The 16056-nt window shown below is 46.9% G+C and overlaps 1 protein-coding gene and 2 long non-coding RNA genes across 6 annotated transcripts in view; 2 read left to right on the forward strand and 1 right to left on the reverse strand.

The window, feature by feature from the left end:
* Positions 1–10873, reverse strand: part of LOC310768596 (uncharacterized protein) — a 191400-nt gene extending 180527 nt beyond the window's left edge. For both annotated transcript variants that reach the window (XM_083626979.1, XM_083626978.1), the window contains exon 1: positions 10859–10873. The gene's annotated coding sequence lies outside the window, so the exon portion shown is untranslated. The remainder of the gene's footprint in view (positions 1–10858) is intronic.
* LOC310769158 overlaps positions 1–16056 on the forward strand; it is a 254965-nt gene that overhangs the window by 127845 nt on the left and 111064 nt on the right. The window lies entirely within an intron of this gene.
* Positions 11530–15468, forward strand: LOC310769182. 2 transcript variants are annotated; one of them, XR_014551493.1, is made up of 3 exons: positions 11530–11820; positions 13960–14162; positions 14991–15468. It is a non-coding gene; the product is annotated as an uncharacterized lncRNA (long non-coding RNA). The 2 variants fall into 2 exon arrangements; XR_014551494.1 differs by having other exon boundaries at positions 13965–14162.

Below are 16056 nucleotides of genomic sequence, written 5' to 3' on the forward strand. Positions count from 1 at the left end.
TTTTTGGCAATACATTCATCTTTATAGCTGCAATTCGACCCAACAGGGAAAGCTTCAAATTTGACCATATTTCCAAATCTTTTTTCACTTCTATCCAACATTTCTCATAGTTATCTTTAAATAAATTTAAATTCTTAGCAGTCATATTAACCCCCAAATATTTTACTTTCTTAACTAATGTTAAACCTGTCTCCTTCTGAAACCTCTCTTTCTCAATTGATGTAAAATTTTTCTCAAGCACTTTAGTTTTGGACTTGTTCAGCTTAAATCCTGCCACATGACCAAATTCTTGAATCAATTCTAATACTCTTTTCGTGCTAGATTCTGGCTCCTGCAACGTCAAAACTAGGTCATCTGCAAAAGCTTTCAATTTATATTGTTTGGCTCTGACCTGAATACCTTTAATCAGACGGTCCCTTCTAATCATATTCAGCAAAACCTCCAGAACCGAAATAAAAAGCAATGGGGAAATTGGGCAGCCTTGCCGTGTCCCTTTCTCTATCTTAAATTCCTCTGTCATCACATTATTGACTATTAACTTAGCCTTTTGTTCTGAGTAAATTGCACTTATACCATTTTCAAACCCTTGGCCCACCCCCATTCCCTGAAGATTTTTCTTCATAAAATTCCAATAAATATTATCAAAAGCTTTTTCCGCATCTATAAAAATTAAAACTGCTTTGGTATTGATGTTCACTTGCAGCTTCTCCAGAATGTTAATTATATTCCTCGTATTGTCAGACAGATGTCTACCTGGGAGAAAGCCGGCTTGATCTTTATGTATCTCTTCAACTAATACCTTTTTAAATCTATTAGCCAAGATATCAGCAAAAATGTTGTAATCCACATTAAGCAGGGATATGGGGCGGTAGTTCTTGAGTTGTGTCTTTTCAGACTCAGTTTTCAGTATAAGTGTAATGTAAGCTTCCTTCCACGACTCTGGTGCCTTTTTCCCCTCCAAAATTTCATTACAGACCTCCTTTAGTGGCTGAATTAACCAGTCTCTCAAAGATCTATAGTATTTGGAGGTTAGACCATCCAGCCCTGGAGATTTACCCAACTGCATGTTCTGAATGGCACCTTCAACCTCCTGTTCTGTAATTTTGTGATTCAACATTATCTTATTTTCTTGAGAGATTTTTTGTAATCCATTTGTTCTTAAAAATTGGTCTAAATCAGTCTCTTTCTGTGGCCCTTGTGTATATAGTTGTTTAAAATATCTCTGGAAGCACTTTCTAATCTCCAATGGATTCTGTATGTTCTTTCCTTCCACATCCAAATTTGTGATGGTGTTTAATTTTTGTCTTTTTTTCATCTGCCAAGCTAGCAGTTTCCCGCATTTATTAGCCGATTCAAATGTCTTCTGTCTCATCTGCTTAATTTTCCATTCTACTTCCTGATTTATCATTTTCATGTATTGTACTTGATATAGCTTTATTTCTCTCAGAATCTCTTGCGACTTTGGTTTCGCTCTTAATTTCTTCTCTCCTTCTTTTATTTTTTCCAAGATTTTATCTTTTTTCTCATTTTGAATTCTCTTCTTTATTGCGTTCTGTTGAATCAGAAACCCTCTCATGACCGCTTTGCTTGCGTCCCAGATTACTCTTTTTTCAACCGTGGTATTCAAATTTATCTCAAAATAATCTCTCAAGATTTTTTGGGCCTTCTTGATAACCTCTTGATCTCTAAATAAGGTGTCATTCATCCTCCATCTGAAGGAACCAATTGGTGTTAGTTTCATCTCCATCTTCACCGCATTATGGTCGGAGCAAGTTTTTGGGCAAATTTCCACTTTTCGAGTCTTAGGTGCCAGTCCACTAGTTATCCATATTTGGTCAATTCTTGTCCATGTCATTTTGGCTTCAGAGAAGAATGTTCCCTCTCTTCCAAGGGGGTTCTTAGTTCTCCAGATGTCAATCAAGTCCATATTGTCAGTCAGTTCAAAAAAGGTTTTTGGTAGTCTGCCATCTTTAGTTACAACCTGTCTCTGCGACTTATCCATATTTGTAGATACCACTCCATTCATATCTCCCATCATGATAATGTTGTAGTCCATGTAGTCAAGCAATGTCTCATGCAATTTCTTGAAGAATTCAGATTTCCCCTCATTTGGTGCATAAACTCCTACAATCAAAAATTTTTCTCCTTGTGACTGAATCTCAATTGCCACAAATCTTCCTTGTTCATCTTTAAAAACAAATTTCGGTGATAGGCTCTCTTTGGCATAAATAACAACTCCTCTCTTTTTAACCTTGTCCGATGAAATAAACTCTTGACCCAATCTTTTATTAATCAGTACTTTCCTGTGAAGCCTTATCACATGAGTTTCCTGTAAACAAATTAAGTCCAATTGTTCCTTTTTCAATAAATGAAAGACTTTCTTCCTCTTCTCCGGGGAATTAAATCCATGAATGTTCCAACTTAATAATTGCAGAGACATGGTGTGGTTATTCTATTCTCCTCCAACTGCTCCCAAAAGTTCTTCTTGTTCTGACGGTGGTATCGCTTTTTTTAGTTTGTCCAGTCCCAAAGGTGGTGGTACTATGCCTAGTACTCCTGATCTTAAAGCTCTTAGCTCTTCTAGTACTTCTTTTTGCAGGTCTTCTTCGTGGTCTCTCAGAAATTTTCCCTTATCTTCCACTGATCTTATTTTGAACTTTTTCCCTTTAAAGGTAAAAGATAGTCCCTGGGGGAATTCCCACCTAAAAACAATTCTGTTTCTTCTCAGTAGGGCCACCAGATCTCCGTAGTTGGTTCTAAGATCCAATAGATGTTTCGGTATATCCTTAAAAATCTCCACTCTCGAGTCGTTGATCTCCAAAGTCTTCTGGAAGTGCGCACTCAGTATTTTATCTCTCTCTTCTTTCGTTCGGAGGGTAACCAAACAGTCTCTCACCCTGTTTTTTCTCCCTCCTCTTCCAAGTCTGAATGCATTTACTATCTTAAAGTCTTTCTCCAGCTCCAAATTCCAAAATTTTCCAAATTCCTGCGTAAGGTAGTCACTTAGGTTATCTTTTTCAAGTTCCGGTACTGCCCTGATCCTCAGATTGGTCTGTTTCTCCCTCAGTTCAGTCATAGACAGAAGTGACTGATGGTCCCCAATCTGTTTGTGCATAGGTTTTATTTCTTCCTCTACAGCCACTGCTTTTTCTTTTGCTTCCTCAGCTATTTTTCGATTAGACGCAGATTCTTCCAGCAATTTTTCAATAGATTCTGTATTGGAATTCACCTTCTGTCCCAGATTATTAATGCTGGCAGTATTCCTGTCTATTTTAGTTGATTGTTCCGTAACTTGTTTGCTTAGGCCTTCCAATTTTTCATAAATTTTATTTAACACAGAAGTAAAATCCCCTTCTGAAGCCGTTCCTTTTGACCCAGCTTGTGCAAAATCTTCCCCCTGTGTCACAGGAGGCCCGGGAACAGATGATCTACGTTGCTGGGAAACTGTGCTGGGCTGCTGCACTCTAGCCTTGCCCGATCTTGTTGTCCTATCAGTCATCACACTTTTGTCTATGAATCAAGGTCGATCCCACGGTCAAGTCTTACCGTGGAAAATCCCCAAAGTCCAGAATGGAAAAATCCCCCAGCTGGATGTGCAGCTTCAATGTTCCTCTAGGAGGACACTGTAGCAGTCATTAAAGTTACAATAAAGAGTCTTTTCCAACTTTCCTAAGTCCCCCTCAAGAAAACAAGCAACAGTTTCAAGTCCAGAGAAGACCTTCAACAAGTATCTCCTTTGCAGAGTTAACCATTAAAAAGTTACATTGTCTATAAATAGTGCGACTCTCAGTGCAACAATTCTAGTGGACCTGGCAGTCCGTTCCCAGGAGTTAGATAATTGTCTCTATTTTTTCCAGAAGTAAAAAAGTCACTTTTCCCTCTCCCCCCCCTCCACTAGCCGGGGGGGGGGGGAGTTCTTTCACTTTGATGTTCGGATTTGGAGCTTTTAAAACACCGCTCTCCAGGTCTTAGCTTAAAAAGGTCTTTGCTTTGATCTGTGTACAGAAACGGAAGGCGGACTTCCTGTTTACACCTTCCTGCTTCAGTGCAAAATTAGTCCCTTTTTTTCTCCTTTTTGTCCCAATTTCTTAAGCTTCACCTACTCACGGGTAGTTGTTTAGCAGCCGAATTGTCACAGGAAAAAGGTCAGTGCTCTCCGGCAACAGCTGTGCGGCTTCACCCCACGGAAAAAGCGATTGACTCTCAGCACCGCGCCAAGCTCCCGTTGCGCTCCGGAGCCCCTTAAGGGGTCCCTTCGCTAGTCCGGGGGGCGCTACAGGTGCCCGCTGAGTCCCACGGTCACAGGCTTCTCCTGCCTGTGATTTCCACAAGGGTCTCCGCTTCGCCGTAGCGGACAGACCCGATTTCCGCGGAGCTTCTCCCTCCAAGCTAGAAGGAGACCGCCATTGCCGTTGGCGCCTCCTCCGGAAGCCTATACCACTGCTTCTATAGCCAACATATAGTTTTTGTTGTTGTTGTTTAGTCATTTAGTCGTGTCCGCCTCTTCGTGACCCCCTGGACCAGAGCACGCCAGGCACTTCTGTCTTCCACTGTCTCCCGCAGTTTGGTCAGACTCATGCTGGTAGCTTCGAGAACACTGTCCCACCATCTTGTCCTCTGTCGTCCCCTTCCCCTTGGGCCCTCAGGGTCTTTTCCAGGGTGTCTTCTCTTCTCATGATGTGGCCAAAGTCTTGGAGCCTCAACTTCAGGATCTGTCCTTCCAGTGAGCACTCAGGGCTGATTTCCTTCAGAATGGAGAGGTTTGATCTTCTGGCAGTCCATGGGACTCTCAAGAGTCTCCTCCAGCACCAGAATTCAAAAGCATCAATTCTTCAGCGATCAGCCTTCTTCCTGGAGCAGGAACTGGCAAGCCACTCCAGTATCCCTGCCAAGAAAACTGCATGGATGAAAACAACATACATACATGCATGCATGCATACCTTACCCATCTGGCTGGGTTTCCCCAGCCATTTTGGACAGCTTACCGCTTATATAAAAATATAGTAAAACATCAGCCATTGAAAACTTCCTGATACAGGGCTGCCTTCAGATGTCTTCTAAAAGTCAGATAGTTGTTTATTTCCTTGACATCTGATGGGAGAGCATTCCACAGGGTGGGTGCCACCACCAAGAAGGCCCTCTGCCTGGTTCCCTGCAACTTGGCTTCTCGCAGGGAGGGAACTGCCAGAAGGCCCTCGGAGCTGGACCTCAGTGTCCAGGCTGGATGATGGGGGTGGAGACGCTCCTTCAGGTCTACTGGACCTTGGAGGCTGTTTAGGGCTTTAAAGGTCAGACCAACACTTTGATTTTTGCCATAGGACCGGTGTTATATGGTCCCGGATATGAAGAGATCTTCTCTGTGTAAAGCTCAGTTGATCCAAAGATCCCTTCTAGTGTACTATGAATCCAACCACTTCTTCTCAAGGCCTTAATGGGTGTTTTTTTCTAGTACGAGAAATATTTGCCTAATCTTGTTGTTTTTACCTTGGAAAGTGCCTAATGGATATCTATCCCTCTGCTCAAGCACTACAAAGTTGTGCTTGAATTTCAAGTATCATAAATAACATTCCGTCCCTCTTCTCTGCTCTGACAGTGGTGAGATGGAATTGAGAATTGCCTCTGAGCAGTTGTTTGCCTAGCCAATTTTACACTAGACTGTCTACTGATCCAGTTTACAAGCACAGTCTGAATGCTGTGGTTGATAACTTAATGAATATAATTGTGTTCCTCAAATCTGAAATAAAATTATTTTCTGCTTCAAAAAGAAGCTGTGTCAGATTTTATATTTTGTGGTTTTAGCTCCCCCTGGTATAGAAATGCAAATGAATAAGGCTGCAAATGTGTGCCCCCCTAGCCCCCCCCTAGCCCCCCCTTCCTCTCTGCCCCCCCACTCCTCTGTTGTCAGTTTTGGGCAGGCCCCTCCCCCAGGCTGGCCTTTGTCACTGCTGCTGCAGCTGCTTATTTTTCATTTTGGATCTTTATTACTTTTCCATTTCTCGAGTTTCACATCTGTCATAAATCACCAAATCTGCCCTCTACGGATCTCAACGCCCACTTTTCGGGTGTGAGCGCTCCATTCCCATGCCCGTGTTTACACTTTGCAGTAAAACCAAGTATTAGTTTTAGACATGTTAAAAATAAAATAATCCAAGCACGGTTGCGTTGCAAGCACATTTTCCCCTGCCAATTAAGAGCCACTTTGGGGTCAGGGAGAGAGTTCAGCCCCTCTCAAGATGCCTTGCCACAGAACGGATGTGGCTCCAGCCCAGATATTTCAGTTTGATTCATTTAGACACCAGTTTAGAAAAAAAATCTAATAAAATTTAAAAACCCATGAAATCCATAAAATAACACAATGCTTGAAACACAACAAAAGTGATGGACCCTCCTTCAAAGTGTTAGTGCTGACCTTGAAAGCCCTAAACGGCCTCAAAGGCCCAGTAGACCTGAGGGAGCATCTCCATCCTCACAGTTCTGCCCAGACCCTGAGGTCCAGCGCCGAGGGCCTTCTGGTGGTTCCCTCACTCCGAGAAGGGAGGTTACAGGGAACCAGGCAGAGGGCCTTCTCGGTAGTGGCACCCGCCCTATGGAACGCCCTCCCATCAGATGTCAAAGAGAAGAACAACTACCAGACTTTTAGAAGACATCTGAAGGTAGCCCTGTTTAGGGAAGCTTTTAATGTTTGAGGTTTTAACATGTTTTTAATATTCTGTTGGAAGCAGCCCAGAGTGGCTGGGGAAACCAGGACAGATGGGTGGGGTATAAATAAATAAAAATGTTGTTGTTGTAGTTAAAGCTTGGTGGGATGGGTGGGAAGACTTGTTAGGACATCTTCCCCCAAGTTCTGCATGCTTCCCAGTGGAGATGGTCTCCATGGGCTGCCAAACTGCTGCCATAAGCTTTATGGGGATTCCAGGAAGGTTGGAGGGGGAGGGGGAGAGATTCCTGGCCCCTCTTCCCTCCCACCACCCCCATATTTCCTGCCCATCCCTTACTGCTCAGCTGCTGCTGTGGCTCTTTGTGAGAGTTGGGCTGTTATTCTAACCACTTTCCAGAAGATAAACCACTTCATTTGAGGAGAGGTCCCTGGCTGGCCCTCAACCCCCCTCCCTGAACACTCCATGTTTGCAGAGCCCTCCAACATCATCATCACGACAGCGGGACTCTAACGAGCAGCTGGCCGGCCCACAATTAGGGAGGCCAAGAGGCCACCAGGGCAGAATAACTTATCCATATGCAAGTGGACTCGTCGCGGTGACCTCTCTTGTCGGAGGCGAACCTGACTCAATCCAAGCGCTTTTCCCCCTCCCTGCTTAAGGGGCAGGGTGGGGAGGTGGCGGCATAATATTCCTGCCATGTTCACTTATCGTCACAGATGAAATCAGCAGCTTTGTTGAAGAGGGTCAATTGCAGCTTAATTTCTCTGCAGGGAGCAGGAGAGAGAATATGAGAGAAAATGAGAGGGGGGGTGAGCTCCATCACCAGCCCTCTCCTCGCTGACCCTCCACGCCACACATGCGCTCCCTCAACACCTGCTGACAAAGCTTGCAGGCGGCTCCAGAGGCAGATTGCAACACTGCCAGGGTGAAGCCCCATATCAAAAGGCAGCCACTTAGTGGCCAAGTGAGGACCCCAAGGGGGAAGGAAGGAGCCCTTTCGTGGTCCTGTGGGAATGTTCAGGGATGCAGGAGAGGATATATTGTCTGATTATAGCCTTTCCAACTTGTGTAAACAAGTTCACAATTTAGCAGAGTAACATTCCCCTTTTTAAACTCGCAGCGGATGCGTTTGCTCAGGCTCACTAAAGCCTCTATAGTAACTGTTCTGGTATTTCCCCCTTATTCCCTCACAAAAGATAAGACACGACACAGTCTTCTATAAAAGTATAAAAAGAGTTTACTCACATTCTGTTCACAGTCGGATCCCAGGAGGCAGACTTAGCTTAGAAAAGTAACATACACCTGGAAACTTTTTCATAAGGAGACAGTCCCTTTGTCCTCTCTTGGCTGGAGGTCAAGAGAGCATCTTTGGCTAAGCAGATGTTGTGTCTTCAATGCATGTAGTCAAAAAGAGGAGAGATGGCTGCCTTGCCCTGTGCTTTTGTCCTTACCTCTAGTCACATGCAGAGGAAGTCTGTCCCAGCCCAAAAGGAACTAGGAAGTTTACCTGCTGGCTGGACAAACATTCCTCCCCATGTGTAAACATGTTCACTCTAGGAATGTTGTACTTGACTGCTCCTGTGTTTCACATCCCACAGGTCCTTCCTTCTTGGTCTCTTTGTGGATGGCGCCTTCTTAGAACCACAAAAACTATAGAGCTGGAAGGGGTCCCAAAGGGTCATCTAGTCCACCTTGGCCATTTGGACTCCTGGTTTTATAGGCTGTGAAGCCGGTGGAGGCAGGCAGGCTGCCCAAAAGGTGCTGCACCATTGCTGGATGTTCTGTGCCGGTGCAATTGCAGGGGCTGTGGATTCATCTTGCTTCTCGTAAACAGTGGTGGACCTACACTTTGTTGGGAATGTTGTGGATACTTGGAGAGGATATATTGATTTAATAGTATCCTTCCTCACTCACGCTTGTGAGTCAGCAACAGGGCGACATTCCCCAATATATAGCAGGAAGCTAGTTGGTAGATTCATTTGAATCTCTTTGCTTAAGCAATCCAGTCTGGCTTTGTCCAGATTGGGTTATTCCTTGTAATTTCCCCCTTTATCCCTCCTAAACAGAAAGAGACACAACAGTCTTCTTTATAAATAATAAGAAGTTTACTCACATCCAGTTCACAGTTGGATCCCTGAAGGCAGGCTTCAGCTTGTAGTTACAGAAAAGAGTTTGAGCCCATGTGCTGCTGGCTGAGAGCCAGCAGACAGCAAAATAATAGCAGGATAGAATAAAAGGAAGAAGAAGGGAAGATGGCTGCGTGACCAGCCCTGTTGTGGGATCTGCCAAGGTCACACCCATCTACCTGGTCACATGCAGGGTGAGGATGCTCCAGACCAGGTGGGACAGGAAGTCCTCCTGCCTGGAGTAACACCCCCCTGCGTGTCCACTCTGGGCAAACAGGAAGTGTTGTACTTAACTGTTTATGTTACATCCCACATACTTTTGAGGCCCTGAGGTTTGAGAACAGCCACGGGGGTCCCTTCGTAACCAGCAACGAGGTTGGGGTAACTGCAGGGTAACGGCTGTGATTTTCAGTGGGGCTTTTCCCTGACAGATCTGCTACACTTTTTCTGTGCTACCGACTCTCAAAACTTTGGGATTCTTGAAATAAATCCAACAAAAAATGAATCCATTTGAGTTGTGCCACCCAAAGGGGGTCTATTAGACCCAAACATTTTCAGCAAAGTGAACTGAAGTTGCATCTTGGTCCCCTGCGGGATACGGGACCCTGAAGCTTAAGTTTCATTCGTTTCACGGAAGACCCACCCTGCCCTAAAGGCTAAAATAGTCTCATTTCCACAGGTTGTTATGTACTGAGTTGAATAGGATCCAAAATGCAGCAGTCTGATTGGTCCTAGAACAATAGGGATTCAGAATGCAGCAGTCTGATTGGTCTACAGGAGCCACCCAATCCAGCTTCAGGTGGAAGGGAATCCGCAACCTGATTGGCCTACAGGAGAATTCCGGAACTAGCCAATCACGTGGGGCCCATTGTGTAAATAATGTATATAAAGCAGACATTCTGGGGGAACTTCCATTCCTCACTACTGTGAGCTGAGTAAAGAGCATGAAATCCACACTCGACTCCTAGTACATTTCTCAGGTGGAGGGGTTTGCCATGTGCCCACCACCCTCTCAGCCTCCTTCACATGAAGCAACCAGTGCCCAGGACTTTGCTCCCTCCTTCCCTCCCTCCCCCCCGCGCCATCCTCTAGAGAAGGGTTTGAAACGGGCTTCATCTGAAAGCCAATTTCTATTCCTTCGTCAAGGTCAGAGTATTCTGAAACAGGGGGCCTCTCCCATTTAAGGCTCTATTCATAAATTACTCCTGGGCTGCCTGCTGCACTTGTGAAACTTTGGAAAGCTACTTCACTTTGCTCTGCAAGAAACGAACAAGAAGCCTTTTGCTCAATTGCGTGTGCCTTGTGATTTTGCCCTCTCTGAGCTGTAATTTACTTGGGCGTGTGGGGAGAAAACCCCCTTTTGCTCTTTCTCATTGCTTCTTCTTGCTGAGCCCCAGAAAGAAACGCCTTCCTTCTGTGCCCATTGCTGGACGGAACTCCGAAGGGAGAGTCTTGAAAGCTCCTTTTTGGGGCATCATTATCCTGGAAGGGGGCGTGGCTGGAGAGAGAGAGAGAGAGAGATGGAGCTGGCCTTAACTCCAAGAAGTCTCTTTGCAGTTTAATGGATTATCGATTGCAAAGAATAGGGAGATCTCTGAGGGAGGACTGGGCTGGGGGGTGTTTTGAATGGATTGTCTCGTCCAAGGAGGTTTTGCAGGGTGATTGTGTGGGAAGAAAATTCACTGTCCAATAGGCTTTGCTAAACACCACAGCTGCCATGGCAGCAGCCTCCCCATCATCATTTTCTTCCAAGTCCCATTTACAGTATCAGTTTACTCTGATCCGGTGCTGCCTTTGACCTCATGCAGCTGTTCTCAAAGAGCAGGGAGTAGTGATCACTGCTGGCCCCCTTGCCTTGTGCTGGACGGTCCCTCAAGCTCACTCAGACCCACCGCCAGGCCCAGAGGGGGGGCGAGGGGGCTCCTGGTGTTGCCACGAAGTGCTGGGTCTCCAGAACTGCCTGAGGGTTGGCTCAGCCCTCCTGCCTGTCTCTTCTTCTCCCGACTCCACTCCCCGTGTCCCCAAATTGTTGTTGTTGTTTAGTCGTGTCCGCCTCTTCGTGACCCCCTGGACCAGAGCCCGCCAGGCACTCCTGTCTTCCACTGCCTCCCGCAGTTTGGTCACACTCATGCTGGTAGCTTTGAGAACACTGTCCAACCATCTCGTCCTCTGCCGTCCCCTTCTCCTTGTGCCCTCCATCTTCCCCAACATCAGGGTCTTTTCCAGGGAGTCTTCTCTTCTCATGAGGTGACCAAAGTATTGGAGCCTCAGTTTCAGGATCTGTCCTTCCAGTGAGCACTCAGGGCTGATTTCCTTCAGAATGGAGAGGTCTGATCTTCTTGCAGTCCATGGGACTCTCAAGAGTCTCCTCCAGCACCAGAATTCAAAAGCATCCATTCTTCGGCGATCAGCCTTCTTTATGGTCCAGCTCTCACTTCCATACATCACTACTGGGAAAACCAGAGCTTTAGCTATACGGACCTTTGTTGGCAAGGTGATGTATTTGCACCTGCAAATACAGAACTCATTCTGAGGATTCCAGCCCCCGCAAAAGCCCCCTCACCTCTCTGCATGAGGCCCTCAGCACTTGTGCGTTGGGATGTGAATAGATGCTGGGAGAGGGCATCTTTATTAGAGATTATCCTCCCTCCCTCCCTCCCTTTGTGAGTTCAGCAGTGTGTCACGATTTGCATTATAAAATGGAAGCTTAGATAGGCCAGTTTCAGCCTTTTAGTTTAAGACAATCCAGGATGCTTTAAGGCAGGCTGGATTCTCCTGGTGTTCCCCCCTTTTTCACCCCCTATATTATTTTAAGTCGTGTAAAAAGGTAAAAATAGCATTTACTCTCTCAGAATATTTGTTGAAGACTAACAGATACAGCAGCTTTCTTCAGGAAGGCTTAAAATGGAAGATTCGGTTTCGAAGACATACTTAAGCCTCGCTTAAAATTGGAGCTTGGAGCTCAGACTGCAGATGTTGTGATGTTGCCGGCATAGTGGAGAAGAGGAAGAGAATGCGATTGTGAGTCCAGGCAGGTAGGAGGGTATACAGTGGTACCTCGGTTCTCAAACTTAATCTGTTCCAGAAGTCCGTTCTTAAATCGAAACCGTTCTTAAACCGAGGTGTGCTTTCCCTAATGAGGCCTCCCGCCACTGGCGCCCTTCCACCATTCGGATTCCATTCTTAGACCGAGGTAAAGTTCTCAAACCGGGACACTACTTCTGGTTTTGGGGAGTTTGTGAACTGAATAGTTCATAAACAGGGCTCTTCTTAAACTGAGGTACCACTGTACAGCTATGGCCTCCCTCTGAGCATGCACCACTCTGGCGAGACAGTCTGCGGGCAGGGAGGGTCTCATCCTGCGTACCAGATGGAGCTGGCAGACAGCTGCCCTGGACACAGAATTGACCTGTGTCTCCATGGACAGCTGTGAGTCCAAAATGACTCCCAGGCTGCGCACCTGGTCCTTCAGGGACACAGTTGCCCTATTCAGGACCAGGGAGTCCCCCACACCTGCCCACCCCCTGTCCCCCAAGAACAGTCCTTCTGTCTTGCCAGGATTCAACCTCAGCTAGGCTGAAAACAGGAAGGGAGGGAGGGAGGGAGCTCTGACGGGGGGGGGGGATTCAGGTGAGAAAGCCCCTTCCATTCAGCAGCTCCTCCTCTTTCATTTAAACCCATTTGGCTAAGCTGCTGAGTTAGGGATGTGAGCGGCGGCCTTATCTGGCAGCAAGTGCAGTTTCTTCCCGATGAGCTCCAGGCTGATTAGAATCAGGCTCCTGCTAAGCCCCACGTAAGCCTCTGAAATGAAGACAAGCATGTCTGGGGCTAGGGGAAAGCCGGATCCCGCTCCCGCAAGCTGGATGGCAAAAGAGAAAGGAGGAAGGTGAGATCTGGAGGGCAGGCGTTGTGGCTGCTGCTGCCTTTGCTAGGGAGAAGTCAGGGCTCACCAGGGGGAGATGCCCTCTCCTCCCCTAACAGACTCCCCCCCCCAGCATAGGTCAATCACCCTCCACTGAAATATTGGTCCTGACTTGTGTAGTATTAGCTGCAGGGTCCACTGGCATCCCTGCTCTGAGGGAGAGCTGTGGGGCCCTGCAGAGAACCCAACTGGTGACCCAGAAGAATCCGCTACAGTCCTAAGACCTTTCACGGCCCCCCCTCCCAAAACTGCCACTCAAAGGCCCACCTCAGTCCACCTCCTTGTGGAGCCGCCTCTGTCCTAACCCCCTCTGCAAAGTGCTGTGTCTCATGGACACCTTGCGTGTCCCACCCCCCTTGACCCACTGCCGGATTTACGTATAAGCTAAACAAGCTCTAGCTTAGGGCCCAACTCTCTTGAGGGCCCCCCAAAAAAATTTAGGGGAAAAAACTGGATGTGCATTTCCAAAATATAAGATAAAACCTACACACGGCAACAGTGTTTTGTGTTGTGTAGGCTGTGTTGTGTTGAGAGCCAGTGTGGTGTAGTGGTTAAGAGTGGTGAAGAGAGGTGGACTCATAATCTGGTGAACCGGGTTCGTGTCTCCGCTCCTCCACCTGCAGCTGCTGGGTGACCTTGGGCCAGTCACACTTCTCTGAAGTCTCTCAGCCTCACTCACCTCACAGAGTGTTTGTTGTGGGGGAGGAAGGGAAAGGAGAATGTGAGCCGCTTTGAGACTCCTTAGGATAGTGATAAAGTGGGATATCAAATCCAAACTCCTCTTCCTCCTCCTCCTCCTCCTCCTCCTCCTCCTCCTCCTCTTCTTCTTCTTCTTCTTCTTCTTCTTCTTCTTCTTCTTCTTCTTCTTCGTTGATGTAAGTCATGGGCCCCGCCTGCTAGCCTGCTCCCTAAAATATTACTGGTTTGCTCTTATTATCTCATGTTATAACAAGTTTCTAGAGACTAGATTATGAGTCTTTATAAACTGTGTTTCTAAAGGAACTTTTGTTATTGCCAAATGCCAATGGGTTTGCATTATTACGTTTGTTATGAATAAAAAAAACATTTCAAGTTAGAGCTTAATTATTTCACTATTAATATACTTCTTAATTGTATTTCAGTTCAACAATTACTTTGATAAAATACATATTTTGTTATGTGCAAATTGCTTTAGATACCTATGAGGTCTATCAATGACCATATAGCATCTATTCAACACAAAAAAAACAGTGACAGTTTGTTGTTGACAAAGGACAGCTGGACAGTGAAAGGGCCCCATTACCTTCAGTAGCTCAGGGCCGCATCAAACCTCAATCTGGCCCTGCCTTGACCACCCAGACGACATCCTGATCCCATTGAGGAGTCCAGGACTGGTGGTGGAGTAGCAGCCTTCTGTGGCTCCCTTACGAAGTCTCAGAAGATGCAGTTGGGAGCCATGGCCCAGAGAGGATGGAGGTAAGGAGAGAAGGTTGTCTGGAGAACAGCCCCAGGGCTGACACTCTCAAGGCTGCCTTTGGAAATGGCACATGCTCAGCAGTTCAGTGTGGCTAACGTGGATCTGAACCAGCCCTTCATCTGTGAACGGCAGGGGGCAGCCGAGTCCCCTGAGGCCTCCCAGTGGCCCACACATCCTCCTTAGTGAAATTGATAGCCTCCTGGCTAGAAGCCACCGATAGACTCTTGGTGGCGACCAGGAGCTCCTGGAATCCCATTATGGGGTGAGCAGCACATAACACCCGACCTCAGGAAGAAGGTCCTCTTCTTTCCCTTTGCTGACGCGGGTGGCGCTGTGGGTTAAACCACAGAGCCTAGGACTTGCCAATCAGAAGGTCGGCAGTTCGAATCCCCATGATGAGGTGAGCTCCCGTTGCTCAGTCGCTGCTCCAGCCAACCTAGCAGTTCGAAAGCACATCAAAGTGTAAGTAGATAAATAGGTACTGCTCCGGTGGGAAGGTAAATGGCATTTCCGTGCGCTGCTCTGGTTCGCCAGAAGCATCTTAGTCCTGCTGGCCACATGACCCGGAAGCTGTATGCCGGCTCCCTCGGCCAGTAAAGTGAGATGAGCGCCACAACCCCAGAGTCGGCCACAACTGGACCTAATGGTCAGGGGTCCCTTTACCTTTACCTTAAGGGGACTCTCAATGACCCACCTGGCAAACCACAGAGTGAAAAAATGTGGAGAGTTTTGTACTGCTGGTTTTCTAAGGCAGTTAAACAACAACAACAACAACAACAACAACAACCTGCAAATATCTGCATAAAAAGTTTTCCCTTGTTTTCCAGCCACATCTTAATATTGGGGGACCAGCCTGACTGTCGGGACATGAGAGTGCTGGATGGAGAGAGATCAGGTCCTATCTTCTTTTCATTGCTCCGGTTTTTTATATCGTTAAGATTAGTTAAGGGTCATGTTCCTCTTGCAGGAGAGATCTGCGGAAAGAATTGTGGGGTCTTCTCGAAGCTTCCTTCATCTCCCACTCTGCCTGAGTTTGCCACCCTATTACCTTCCAGGCTCCCCCTCCCCCCAGGCTTATTTTGGGCTATTGTTTATTTATTTGTCAGGCCTGGGTAACTCTTTTAAAGAGAAATCTGTTTTCTCCCTTGCTCTGCCATCCTGTCAACTTCAAATATTAAAATTTAACCAAGGTGGTACATGGCTGCCTTTCTTCCGCATGGTGTATGTTTTTTGTTTTGTTTTTTCAATTATTAAAGGAGCTCAAGAGCTTGACATGAATGCAAACGACAGGCGGGCGGGCGTGTCGAGAGATGCGGAACCAGGCAGGGGAACAACATGCTCCACTTGCGTAGTTCATGGCCTTTGTGATGTCAGAAGGACTTCCTGATGGGCTCTGTCAAGCCAGGGCATGGTGGGTGAATCGGGGGGGGGGTCTTCTTTCATCCCATCATGCAGGAGAAATCTGAGTCATGGAGCTGGCTGGTAAAGCAGGGGGGGGGGCGCTGGTCTTTCTGCCCTCCCTTGGCAGCCACTGAGCATTCTGGGCATCTCACTTTAAAGAGGGTATTGACAAGCCAGAGGAGGGCAACCAAGATGGTCCAGGGACTGGAGACCAAGTCTTAGAAGAAGAAGGGTTGAGGCAGCTGAGTCTGTTTAGCCGGGGGGGGGGAGAAGACTGTGCAATAGCCGAATATCTTGAGGGCTGTGCCATGGGAGGTGGAGCAGGCTTGGTTTCTGCTGCTCCATAGGGGAGTGGAGGACCAAACCCAGTGGATTCAAATTGCAAGAAAGGAGATTCCGACTGAACATCACCATTAAGGAAAAATTCTGGGGTGAGAGACTACCCAACAGCCCAGCTCGTCGGGGTGCAAGTCCCCTGAGGGTCCATGCAGT

This window comes from Podarcis filfolensis, assembly GCF_964270895.1.
Source record: "Podarcis filfolensis genome assembly, chromosome: 8".
Taxonomy (NCBI): domain Eukaryota; kingdom Metazoa; phylum Chordata; class Lepidosauria; order Squamata; family Lacertidae; genus Podarcis; species Podarcis filfolensis.